Source organism: Orycteropus afer, unplaced genomic scaffold (assembly GCF_000298275.1).
Source record: "Orycteropus afer afer isolate SDZICR_OR568_19922 unplaced genomic scaffold, OryAfe1.0 scaffold00086, whole genome shotgun sequence".
Classification (NCBI taxonomy): domain Eukaryota; kingdom Metazoa; phylum Chordata; class Mammalia; order Tubulidentata; family Orycteropodidae; genus Orycteropus; species Orycteropus afer.
Genome location: NW_006921673.1, coordinates 10,154,690 through 10,168,451, shown reverse-complemented (window position 1 = coordinate 10,168,451; position 13,762 = coordinate 10,154,690).

The window sequence follows — 13,762 nt, the reverse complement described above, 5'->3', positions numbered from 1 at the left end:
GTGTATTCCTTCCATCTTCTTTTGATGCTTCCTGCATCATTCAATATTTTGCCCATAGAATCTTTCAATATTACAACACAAGGCTTAATTTTTTTCTTCAATTCTTTCAGCTTGAGAAATGCCAAGCATGTTCTTCCCCTTCAGTTTACTACCTCAGGTTTTTGCACATTTCATTATAGTAATTGGCTTTGTCTGCTCAAGCTGCTCTTTGAAATTTTTGGTTCAGCTCTTTGATCTTGTCATTTCTTCCATTTGGTTTAGCTACTCTCTGCTCAAGGACAAGTTTCAGAGTCTCTTCTGTCATCCATTTTGGTCTTCTCTTCTTTTCTTGTCTTTTTAGTGAACTCTTGCTTTCTTCATGGATGATGTTCTTGATGTCTTCCCACAGTTCTTCTGTTTTTTGGTCATTGGTGTTCAATGCATCAAATCTATTCTTTAGATAGTCTCTAAATTTAGAAGGGACATATTCAAGATTATATTTTGTCTCTTGTGGACTTGTTCTAATTGTCTTCAACTTCAAGTTGAACTTGCATATGAGCAGTTGATGGTTTCTTCCACAATCAGTTCCTGGCCTGGTACTGGCTGAAGATATTGAGCTTTTACATTGCCTTTTGCCACAGATGTAGTCAATCTGATTCCTGTGTACTTTGTCTGGTGAAGTCCACGTGTATAGACAAAATTCGTGTTGTTGGAAAAAGGTATTTCTAATGAATAAGTCATTGGTTTTGCAAAATTCTACCACACAATTTCCAGCATTATTTCTGTCCCCAAGGCCAAATTTTCCAACTACTGGTGATTCTTCTTTGTTTCCAACTTTTGCATTCCAGTCTCCAGTATTAACCAAGACATCCTGATTGTATGTTGGGTCAATTTCAGACTGTAGAAGTTATTAAAAAATCTTCAATTTCCTCCTCCATGGCTTTAGTAGTTGGTGCATAAATTTGAATAATAGTCATATTAATGGGTCTTCCTTGTAAGCATATGGATATTATCCTATCACTGACAGTATTGTACTTCAGGACAGATCTTGAAACCTCCTTTGTGATGATGAATGCCACACCATCCCTCTTCAAACTGTCATTCTCAGCATGGTAGACCATTTGGTTTTCTGATTCAGAATGGCCAAAACCAGTCCATTTCAGCTCACTAATGCCTAGCATATCAATCATTATGTGTTCCATTTCATTTTTGACAACTTCCAATTTTCCTAGATTCTTACTTCATACATTCCATGTTCCGATTATTAATGGATATTTGCAGCTGTTTCTCCTCAATTTGAGTAGTGCCACATCAGCAAATGGAGGTCTTGAAAGCTTTACCTTATCCATATGAGTAAGGCTGATTTTGCTCTGATGATACAGCTCTTTACCAGTCCTATTTTGAGAGCCTTCTAACCTATGTAACTCATCCTCCTCCTCTGTATTAGGCAATGTTTCCAGACTATTCATAAAGTTTTGCAGTAATATATCAGACAGTGTTTCTCTGCATTTCATATGATTCTCCCTGGCCAATTCTTTGAGAAGTGGATGGCCTCTTCCTTCTTCCTACTCTGTCTCATTCTTTAAGCCAGGATAATACCTGTACACTATGTGCACCCTGCTGGGTTTGAAATACCAGTGGCACAGTCTGAAGACACACAGCAACACGTCACCACAGTAGGACAAATCAACAGGCAAGTTTGTCTCTCTTACTTGTTGGAAACCTCTCCAACCTCTCCTCACCTGGATCCTTGTGGCTGACTCCTCTCTCTGTTTCAGGCTCCCTAGCCCTTATACTATCCTTTCTCCCGCCTTCCTGCCTTGCCACTTGTGGGGCATGGTCTGTGCTCCCTCTCCTCACCTGGATCCCTGTGGCTAACTCCTCACTCTGTCCCAGATAACCTAGACTTTATACTCTCCTTTCTCCCACTTTCTCACCTTGCCACTTGTCGGGCATGGCCTGGGTTCCCATGGACTTCTAAAAGCACTAACAGTTTTGTCCTGGTAGAAGTGCAGCCAGAATTCTCCTTGGAGGTGAGAATGGCCAGACTTCATCTCATGTACTTTGGTCATGTTTTCAGAAGGGACCATTCCCTGGAGAAGGATGTCATGCTTGGTGAAGTGGAGGGTTGACAAAAGAGGGTAAAATCCTCAACAAGGTGGATTGACACAGTGGCAGCGGCGATGGGCTCAAGTATAGAAAGCATCATGGATCTGGCTCAGGACTGGGTGGTGTTTGGTTCTGCTGTACATTGGGTTGTTATGAGTTGGAGACAACACAATGGCACCTAACAACAACAATGCCTGTAAGTAGTTTAACAAAAACAATAACCATAAGAATAGTAACAATATTAATTTAAAGAATGCTTACTATGTGCCAAATTTTTCTAGAAATTTTACATGATTTGACTTACTAAAAACTCACAAGATGCCATAAGATAGATTCTGTTATCAAATCCATTTTACAGATAAGGAAACTGAAGCTCCAAGGTTAATAAATCTACTCAAAGTCACACAGGACCTTCTATTTCTAATGGTTTGTCAAGAACAACTTTGTTTTTACCCACCATCCTGTCCCACCTATTGCTCTCCCAAAACTGTCAGTTCTGTTTTTAATGTATGCATCTGGCTCATTTCTGTAAAAGTGAAAACAGAGTAAAACTATTTAGCATTCATTCATTAGTCCTCAAGTATCTAGGGAATGTTTAAAATGCCTGGATCTAATTTCCTTGAAAAATTCTTAATAATAATATGAGATATAGCAGTTTTGTAAATTTATACAACCTCCATTTTGAACTGCCTATAATTTTAGTAACATAAAATATATTTTCCCTTGAATGTTTATTTAACAAATGGTGCCTTTTCTTCTTGTTTTCCTTCTCTCATCAGTTATATTGTAATTTCTCAGATTCACCTTTATGCTATGATGTGATTCATCAAACTGTAAGATAGACATTTAATTCACCAAATATTCTTCTCTTTACAGTATTTAATCTGATGAATGGAAATAGTGCCAACACAGTGAATTTTTTTTTTACATTCAGGAAATTGTTTCTGTGTTTTGTATCAAAGGCTTTGATAGAAGTGATAGAGTATGCAATTCCTAATATGATTGACTATCCACCAGTTTTTAATTAAAAGAGAAAAGATTAATAAATAGAGTTGATAAATCTAAGTCAGTGTAGAATATCATTTGACAGTCCTTGAGGCAGCCTTAATTTTTTAAGCTTGTTCATGATTTATGTTTAGAGAAAGTGAAAATTTCATTTAAAATAAATGAGTTCCATCATGTTTCTGCATATATAGAAATTTTATTATGGTTATCAGTGTCTTATTGTGTGATCTATTAGTATGCCAAACACAGAATTTGTAACAAACACATTCCTCTTAGAATGTCTTGTGTTATATTTGTCTGTCAATGTCTACTCTCAATATATTGCACAATATTCAAACTTCTCTGCAGCCTTGTCTGCCTAAGGAGGTACCCAGAAAGGGCTCAAAGAAAACATGACAGTGGATCAAGGCATTATTTCTTCTCACTAATGACAATAATCAACACTGTGAGCACTTACTACATGCATGGCACTAGCTATCTCCTTCTCATTTGTAATCTCATTTAATTCTCAAAGCATCCCTATGAAGCTATTTTAACTCTATTTTCATAGAGAAAACAGACATAATGAAATTAAATAAGTAACCCCACTAGGAAGTATTGAAGCTCATATTATAACCCAATTGCTGTTTGATTATGGAGACTGTGGATTATCAACCAAGTTAATATATGTTCCCTGTCCTTCCTGCTGGCCTATGACAACAGAAAGTAGGTGTGGTCATTAATTTTGTGTGTCAACTTGGCTGGGCCTGGGGATGTAGTATTCCTCATGATGAGATTGGTAATCAACTCCATGGTGGAATCTACTGGAAGCAGCTGAGTAGCTGCCTTTGGGTATGTGGTCTGCTTCCTGTATAAGGGACAGCTTTGGGAATGGTCTCTAGCTTATGGCACCTTGAACCCTGCACGTAGCTGTGTCATTGTTCAGCAGCCTGCCATGCTCGCCAACCTTGGGTTAATGGCCTATCATGTGGTTTGGTAACATCGTGATTGTGCCTTTCTATTTGTTGATTTTGGGCTTGTTTGCCTCAGCAGCAGTAGCTGCCTTAGTGAAGAGATGCCTCTAGCTAGCTTCAGTGGGCCAGGAGCAGGAGGCAGAGCTAAAGTCCAAGGTCAGGGGGCTTTCACACAGGCCCTAGAGCCTGGTACTTTGAACTCAAACTTCTAGCCTCATGAACTGTAAGAGAATAAACTCCTGTTTGTTCAGCCATCCCATTTGTGGTATATTCTTATAAGAGTGCCAATAGGTAACCGAAACAGTGGGCACAGCAATCTTTAGTATGTCTTGAAGTACATCAATAAACTGTCCATCTGTGTACTCAATGTTGATAGGTGAAAGGAAAAACATGGGAGTGGGAAATCAGGGACCCAAGGAGACTTGGAGGGGTAAGGACTCTGTGTAAAGCAGGGGGATCTTTCCTAAAATATTAAAATGAGGATTCCAGGTTTTCTGACTTTCTGTGGAACTCATAATGCTGATGTGTAAGTGAAGAAGTGTGATAACTTAAGCTCTTGGGTCCCAATTTCACATGGGAAACCACAGAGTACTTAACTCCTCAGTCCTTACCTAAAAGAAGATATACCTGTAAGTGTGATTTCATGATCTCATTGAGGCAGCTTCAGAAAGGTTAGAATTTTCCCCATTTGTAGAGGATAAAAATATATTTTTAAAACAATTCTACTCAAAATTAGGCAGCAGCACTCTTGCTCAGTAGTAATCTTCTGTAGGCCACGCTCCAGCTCTACCCCATCCTTCTTCCTATGCCTCCAGTAGGTCACTTGCCATGGACTATCTTATCTCTTTAGATAGTACAGATGATTTCTTGACATCATAACTAAGAAACTAGTTTCAAACATCAAAATATTACTGTGCACAAACATATTATACTAAAGCCATACCTCCAGAAGAACCAAAAAAAAAAAAAAACCAAAAACTCACTGCCATCGAGTAGATTCTGACTCATAGTGACTTCCAATTGGCTTTCTGAGGGTATAAATCTTTAAGGAAGTAGACTGCCCCATCTTCCTTCCATGAAGCAGCTGATGGGTTTGAACCACTGATCTTCTAGTTAGCACCCAAAATGCCTTATCCACTATGTCACCACAGCTCCTTATCTCAAGAAGAATATATTTAAATAGAATTAAAACAGCTATCATGTTAGACAAACACAAAATAAGCAGATAAAAATAAATTGTTTTTTCAGGGTGTGTGTGTGTGTGTGTGTGTGTTTGTAAGACATTACTAAAGAGCTACCAAGAGATTACTTATAGAGTATTTTGGAAAACAATGTATTAAATATAAATGAATCATAGGGATGCTATTCAACAATGGTGCTGAAAGGTGAGTATGAGAGCTCAGTTAAGAATTTGAGCCAAAAGATTATATTCAATTTCTCCTTGTATGGGACATAATTTTAGCTTTTTATTATGTTAAACTATGAGTTCAATCTTATAATGAAGGAAAATTGCTTGGCACAATCCACAAATTACATTTACTATTTTCTGTATCAAATACAATTTTACTTTGAAATACATTCAAACTTCTACAAATTGTAACCGGTTGTCTAAAATTGGCTAGAGTCCAAATGAGGTTCCGTCCTGCATATAGTCCAATGCCACTAATGTGCCACAAAAAATACTGTCTATCCCTGGTCTGACAGCTCAAGGGATTTTCCAGCTCTGCCTGCCAACCCTGTTTATTCTCACTCTGGTTTGGTTTCCAATTTTCCAATAGTAACATTTTCCTAAACTGTTAAAGCCTATGCAAAAACTGTCAGTCTTTTAGGTCCCTTTGTACTAACAGCTTTGTTGGCCTGTTGGTTGAGCTGGCTTCAGCCTCCTTCAGCATGCATCCAGCATTCCTTTCCTTATTTCACACACTGCCCCCAACAGACAAGTCTTTCCATTCCTACACAGTTCCCTAGACTCCATTCCCAAGCATGATTCAGTGCCCTATAGGATGGGAGGAAAACTGACAGTGATGAGCAAATGCAAGTGCAACAAAAGTTGCAATTTTCCAAAACTTTTCAGAGATTTTTGTGAAAATAACAAAAATAAGTGACAATCTAATTAAAGATTCAGAGGCATGATCTTTATATCAAAAATATTTAAAAGAACATAAAATCTCTGATTCCAGATAAACGGTAGACTACAGTTGCTCAACAGAGTAGGTTATATAACTGTCATATAGTAACATTCTTGTCAAAAAATATGTCTTCACTCACTCTCCACACAAATTATTATACATGCTGACAAAAAATGTATCATAAAAACCAAGTCAAGTCCAACTTATAGCAACACCATGTGTCATAATGAAACTATGTTCCATAGGGTTTTCAAGTTTGTGACCTTCCAAAAGTAGATCACCAGGCTTTTATTCCGAAGTACCTCTGGGTGAGTTTAAAATGCCAACCTTTGGATTGATAGTCAAACACTTAACTATTTGTGCCACCAGGGACTCCTAAATGTATTATATTACCTTTGAAAACAATGCTTGGCCTGAAACTCTTTTATCACAAACATTTTCAGGATAAGATGAAGCCACCTTGAGCAAAGTTGCCCTACAGAAATACAACATGAACCACATATGCAATTTTAAATTTTCTAGAATCTACATTAAAAAGCATCAAAAAGCATAGGTGAAATGAATTTTAATGATACATATGCTCCTCCCACCAAAAAAAAAAAAAAGAAGAAGAGACCAGGTTTGCCGGTCTGATAGAGCCTGGTGGAACTCTGAGACTATAGGCCCTATCTCTTCTTCAGGTCTGGAATTAAACCCATTCCTGTGGCTTCCGGCCAAACAAAAGACAGGGATATGAGCTGAACATTTATTTGAATGAGGTAGACACATTTCCTGAGAGATCAATCATGGGAGAATAGAAGGGCTGTGCATGCACAGGGAGACAGCTCTGGGGGCTGGAGTGCATGGGAGAGGACACAGGGAAGAAGCAACTACGGGGAGGAAGTGGGAGGGGAGCTGTTGCACTGTGGGAAATTTCAGTCAATGTCAGACAAAGTGTATGCGAGCTGCTGTATGGAAGATGAATTTGCTCTGTAAACTTTCACTAAAATCCCAATAAAATTTAATAATAATAATAATATATGACCCCATATATCCAAAATAATATCATTTCAATGCATAATAAATATAAGAAATTACTGACATAATTTACATTCTTTTTTTTTTTTCTTCCACTATGGGTCTCTGTGAGTAGGGTCCGACTCAACGGCACATAACAACAACAACATGTCTTAGTATGTGTTTTATACTTAAAGCACATCTCATTTTACACTAACCATGTTTCAAATGTTAAATAGACACATATGCTTAGGGACTACCAGCATTGCCTTACCAAAAACAACAAAACCCACTGCTGTCTAGCCAATTCCAACTCATAGCAACCCCCAATGGGTTTCCAAGGTCATAAATCTTTACAGGAGTAGATTTCCCAGTCTTGCTTCCATGGACTGGCTGGTGGGTTTGAACCACCGACCTTCTGGTTAGCAGTCATATGCCTTAGGCACTGTGCTAACAAAGCTCCTGAGCATTGCCTTAGAGAAATGGATATTCCTATTAAAAATATTTCTGTAATTAAAATATACTCTAAAAATACGATGCATAATTCACATTTAATTAGATCTCAAAATAATTAAAAGACTTTAATTCTCGCCACAAAGAAATTCTCATTTTATATCCTCAGTTATTCTGTATCAACATGAAATCACAAGCTGTATTTATGAATTCTTATTGCTCCAGATAAAACTTGAGATGTTCATATTCTAGGCATCCATCCATCCATATAAAGCTGTCCTGGTCTTTGCTTTGGAAATACAATTCTGAGACTAGGGATAACAGGTTAATGGGATAGTACATGAATTGGAAAGAACATATAACAACAAAGCATTAGAATTAGTATATTTTCAAATCTATTTGCAATGTCAGGGATGACATAACATTTCCATGAATTCTTGTTTCCTTAATTAAATTTTTATGCTATCTTCTCCCCTTATCGCTAAGTGACTCTACAAATGTAATGAGAATTGATTTCATCACAAAGTTATTCTAGGTAGAAAACCTTCCTTTTTTAGATCATTTTAGAAAACCTTGAAGTCTACAGTGAAGAAATTATAATGTCTTTTATTTTAAAAAGCCAAAAATATAATACCAAAAATATCATTGTAATTTATTAAACACCAGAGTAATATATTCAATTATTCAGTCATTCAACAAACATTTTTTGAATAGACATTATGTGCCATATATGTACATAGAATCAAAAGACAACAAAGAACCACCTACTTCCTGACTAGAAGAAGTTTACATTCTATCAGAAGAGACAGCTGTGCATTGTATGTACTCATATTAGAAATGTGGGAAGTGCTGCAAGAAGAGTATGCAAAGGACATTTGGGAATCATTGAGAGAACACCTAGCTTTGTTTTGTTGGCCAGGTATTCTTTGAAAATAGTATTATCAAAGCTGCACCCTGAAAGATGAGTAGAAGTTTTAAGAACAAACTAGGGTAAGAGAGGAAAAAACAGTGTTACTTGAAAGAATTCAGGTTCAAATGAGACAGTCTTATTTAGTGATCTTTAAGAAGCTCTGGTGGTGTAGTGATAAAGCACTTGACTGCTAATGGAAGGGCAGTGGTTCAAACCTACCAGATTCTCAGAGGAAGGAAGACTGGACAATCTACTTCCATAAAGATTTATAGCCTCAGAAACCCAAATGGGAGTCTCTATGAGTCTCTAATGACTCGATGGCAATATGTTTGGTTTTTTGGTTTTAAGAAAGTCTAATCTGTAAATTGTTATGGGTCTCTATGAGTCTTAATCGACTCAGTGGCACCAGATTTGTTTTGTTTGTTTATTTGTTTGCGTGTTTCAATCTGTAAGTATGAGGAAAATGTGGCAAAACACTAGCCTGGGGAGGTAAGTAATCAGAAGCCAAAGATTGGAGGGCTTTGTAACGTCACTCCAAAGATGCAAAGCTACCAGAGGGTTTTATGCAGGAAAAGTGGCTTATCATATTAAAAATTATAAAAGTCACTCTACCTGCTCTGTGAATACCAATGGCTTGTGAGCAATACTGAAGTGACGTAAATTGGTTGAAATACTGTTGTTAAGTGCTATCAAATTGGTTCTAACTCACAGCAACCCTATATACAACAGAACGAAGCACTATTCAGTGCTACACCATCCTCATTGTCATTGCCATATTTGAGCCCATTGTTGCAGAAACTGTGTAAATCCATTTCTTTGGGCGTCTTCTCTTTCTCACTGACCTGCTACTTTACCAAGCTTAATGTCCTACTCCAGGGACTGCTTCTTCCTGATAACATGGCCAAAGTACTTAAGAGGAAGTATTGCCATCCTCGCTTCTAAGGCGCATTCTGGGTGTACTTCCAAGACAGATTTGTTCATTCTTCTAGCAGTCTATAGTATATTTAATATTCTTCACCAACACCATAATTCAATTGCATTAGTTCTTCCTCAGTCTTCCTTATTCAGTATTCAGCTTTCACATACATATGAGACAATTGAAAATACTATGGCTTGGGTCAGGCGCATCTTAGTCTCAAATTCACATCTTTCCTCTTTAGCACTTTAAAGGTGTGTCTTTTGCAGCACATTTGCCCAATACAATACATCATTTGATTTCTAAACTGCTACTTCCATGGGTATTGATAAAGTAAAATGAATCCAAGTAAAATGAATTTTTTGACAACTTCAATCTTTTCTCTATTTATCTTGATGTTGCCCATTGTGAGGATTTTTGTTTTCTTTATTCCATACTGAATACTATAGTCTTTGATCTTCTTCAGTCAATGCTCCAAGTCCTCTTCATTTTCAGGAAGCAAGGATTGTCATCTACATATCACAGGTTATTAATGAATGTTCCTCCAATCCTAAGATCACATTCTTCTTCATATAGTCCAGTTTTTCAGATTATTTGCTTACCTTAAAGATAGAATAAGTATGGTGAAAATATACTACCATGATACATATCTTTCCTGATTTTAAACCATGCAGTATCTCCATTTTCTATTCAAATTACTACCTCTTTGTCTGTGTACACATTTTACATGAACACACTTAAGTGTTCTAGAATTCCTGTCTTTGCAAATGTGATCCATATTTTGTGATAATCCGCACAGTGGAATGCCTTTGCATAGTCAGAGAAACACAGGTAAACATCTCTCTGGTATTCTCAGCTTTCAGGCAAGGTCCATCTGATATCAGCAATGATATCCCTTGTTGCACTTTCTCCTGTAACTCTGGCTTGAGTTTTTGGTAGTTCTTTGTTGATGTCTTGCTGCTACTGTTTTTGAATTATCTTCAGCAAAATTCTTCTTGCATATGACATTAATTTTATTGTTCAATAATTTCCACATCCTGTTGGATCATTTTTCATTGGAATTAGCACAAATATGGATCTTTTCCAGTCAGTTGGCCAGGTAGCTCTTTTCCAAATTTCCTAGCATAGACAAGTGAGCACCTTCAGTGCTTCATCCATTTGTTGAAACATTTCCATTTGTATTCCATCAATTCCTGGAGTCTTGTTTTCCTCCAATGTCTTCAGTGCAGCTTGGACTTCTTTCTTCAAAACCATTGATTGTTGATCATATGTTGCCTCCTGAAATAGTTAAACACTGACCAGTTCTTTTTGGTATGATGACTGTGTATTCCTTCCATCTTCTTTTGATGCTTCCTGTGTCATTCAATATTGTGCCCATATTGTAACTGGAGGCTTGAATTTTTTCTTCAGCTCTTTCAGGTTGAGAAATGCTGAGTATATTCTACCCTTTTGATTTTCTAAAACCATAATACATTTCAATATGGTATATTTAAATAATCGGCGACTGTCCAGATATTTTGTTATTGGAGAAATTTATGATGCTCTATTGCTCTGGCAATGAATGAGTGGTAGTGACAGTCACTAAAATAGTGAAACATAATAATTGCTAAATCAAGTATTTCCTCTGTGCCAGATATTGCTATATTTTTTTTTCATAAAGTAAGCAATTAATCTTGCATGCTATGACAACATGCCATGAATTAAATATTATAATTATCCCTCAGTATTACTATTGTAGAAACAGAAATACAAAAACCTAAATATTGTACCCAAGATTACATAGTTAAATTAGTATCCTATCCTAGATGTCAAGCCAAGCTCTTTGTCTGCTGAGATATCAACCTTGGCCAATCCACTAAACTGAAAATACAGGAATCATATAGAGCCCACATTTCAATATTTTGCTTTTGTCTATGATAGTTTCAAAAAATGTTATATCATTATAATAATTTCAGAACTATCCCTGGGAAGAAATGTATACCCAAAAGTATTTAGAGAAATTTTGTTCCACTCAACTAGAAATCTCCCAAGAGTTTCTGAATAACTGCTTGACTAAGCAATATTAGGATTTTTTAGGCCTTTAACATTAAATTGGCCAAACATGTCAATACATAAAGGATTTTAACATAAAAGCTATTCTGTTTATGGAAGCAAACTCTATTTGGAGTTCATAATAGCGAGTAAGTTATTGTTAGAGTGGCCGACCGTAGTCCCAATTTGTCCAAACAAATCTCTGTGGTTTATGCTTGTCATCAGCATACAATTCTTAATAGCCAGAGTTTCACTCTCAAAGATATACTGGTTTGGAAAATTAGTCATTCTATGAATAGTGCACACATGAAAAAGGGAGATTGTATCTTAATACTGGGTGTATGTGTATGTGTAGCTATAGATTATGCAATTCCTTCACTTTCCTCTAGTGTCTCTACACTCTCAAATTTGCAATTCCCCTACTTCCTCACCTCCTCAGGCTATATACTTAAATAAAGGATATTTATATTATACCAAGTATAATCCATGCAGTGTTATTTCCACATTCCCACAATGACTGATCACCAACAATCATCCAGGGCTCAAATGTTGACCCCTCTGATGAGTCTTTGCTCAGGCTTTCCACATGTTACATCAGATTCACCCCAGTACATATGCAATACACTATCCACAGGCCTGAAGGAGCCCTGGGGTGCAAAGGTTAAGTGCTTGGCTTCTAACCAAAAGGTTGGAGGTTCAAACCCCACCAGCCACTCTGCAGGAAAACAACCTGGCAAAGTGCTTCCACAAAGATTACAGCCTATGAAACCTGATGGAGCTGTTTTAGTTTGTCCTGTAAAGTTGCTATGAGTCAGAAATGACTTGCCAGCACAAAACAACAATAGCATGCAAAGGCTCAAGACACTTATAACTTAAGGAGAAATTGTTGTGTGGAGGAAAAACCTTTCCCTTAACTAAAATTTGATTACAATGTTTTCAAACATATGATTTTACTGCTCTTAATGGAAAGATTTCTTTCATTGCATTTCCAGATAGTTCTCACGAAAATATGAAATCACGTAATACTTAAACGCCTTATTTTACCCCCACCTCTGAGTGAGGCCAACTCGGTAATGACAGCAAGGAAATCTCAGGAAGATATTACCTACCCATTGCCATCCAATCGATTCAGTGACCTTATAGGACAGGATAGAGCAGCCCAAAAATGTTTCCGAGGCTGTAATTTTTACGGACGGATACTGCTACATCTTTCTCCCACAGATAACAGATTTCTTAGCTTACCATAAACCGGGACCAACCTAATTATGGCACCAGAGAATAAGAATCTTCTTTTCCTAGACAATGATTCCTTCCAGGTAACAATTCATTCATGTATTCCACTAGTGTATGTTGAGCGTTTACTCTGTGCAACGCATTGATAGTGAACAGAAATGTGGCATATTTTATTTTCCATATATGTATATCAGGAGATATTTTTCTAACTGCTAAATTCTGAAGAATCACTTTTCCATGATTCCATGATAATTTACTATTTTCGGAGTTTTCTGGAATGTAAAAGACTCATGGAAATTAAAGATTAATAAAAATACAATGTTTTTGTAATGACTGATTTTGTGTTTCAGATATATATATGAAAATACTCTTTTATACACCTGTAGAGTTCATTTAAAATAAAGAAATAAATAGGTGCATATTCAAACGGTAATTTACCTAGCATAATGACTATTGTAACTTTTCTCCAAGTTTGAAGTTTAAACAAAACAGTAAACTGTTTTGATTCACTGACATTGAATGTTTTTTATTTTTATGTTTCTTCATGATAATATGGTACAATTATTATGTAATGCCTAAATAGAGACAGAAGTGTAGCATATCCTAAACCAAATTTTTTTTATGTTTACACTAAAACTAAACTTCCTGTAATCTTCAGAATATGCTGAATCTATTTCTATGCAAACAAATGCTGGGGATACCAAAACGTCAAGAGGAATAGCCGTACTGGCAAGGGACCATAAAGTAAATGCTATAAGAATGTAGTAATATAATTTTCAATATGTTGTCATCCAACCATTCTTCTGCACTTTGTTAATAGATTTTGAGAGACTAAGACAATATTGAAAAGGTTATTTGGACCTATAAAAATTTTTTCTTGAGGCGGGGCAAGATGGCGGACTAGGCAGAAGGATTGCACAGACCCTCTTCAACAAAGAAAAGGGAAACCAATTAACACAGACACAGAAGATAATCTTGGACCCCTGAGCCTTGAAGGAAAGGATGCAGATTTGGACTAAACCCCAACTAGCAGAAGAATTTGCGTGAA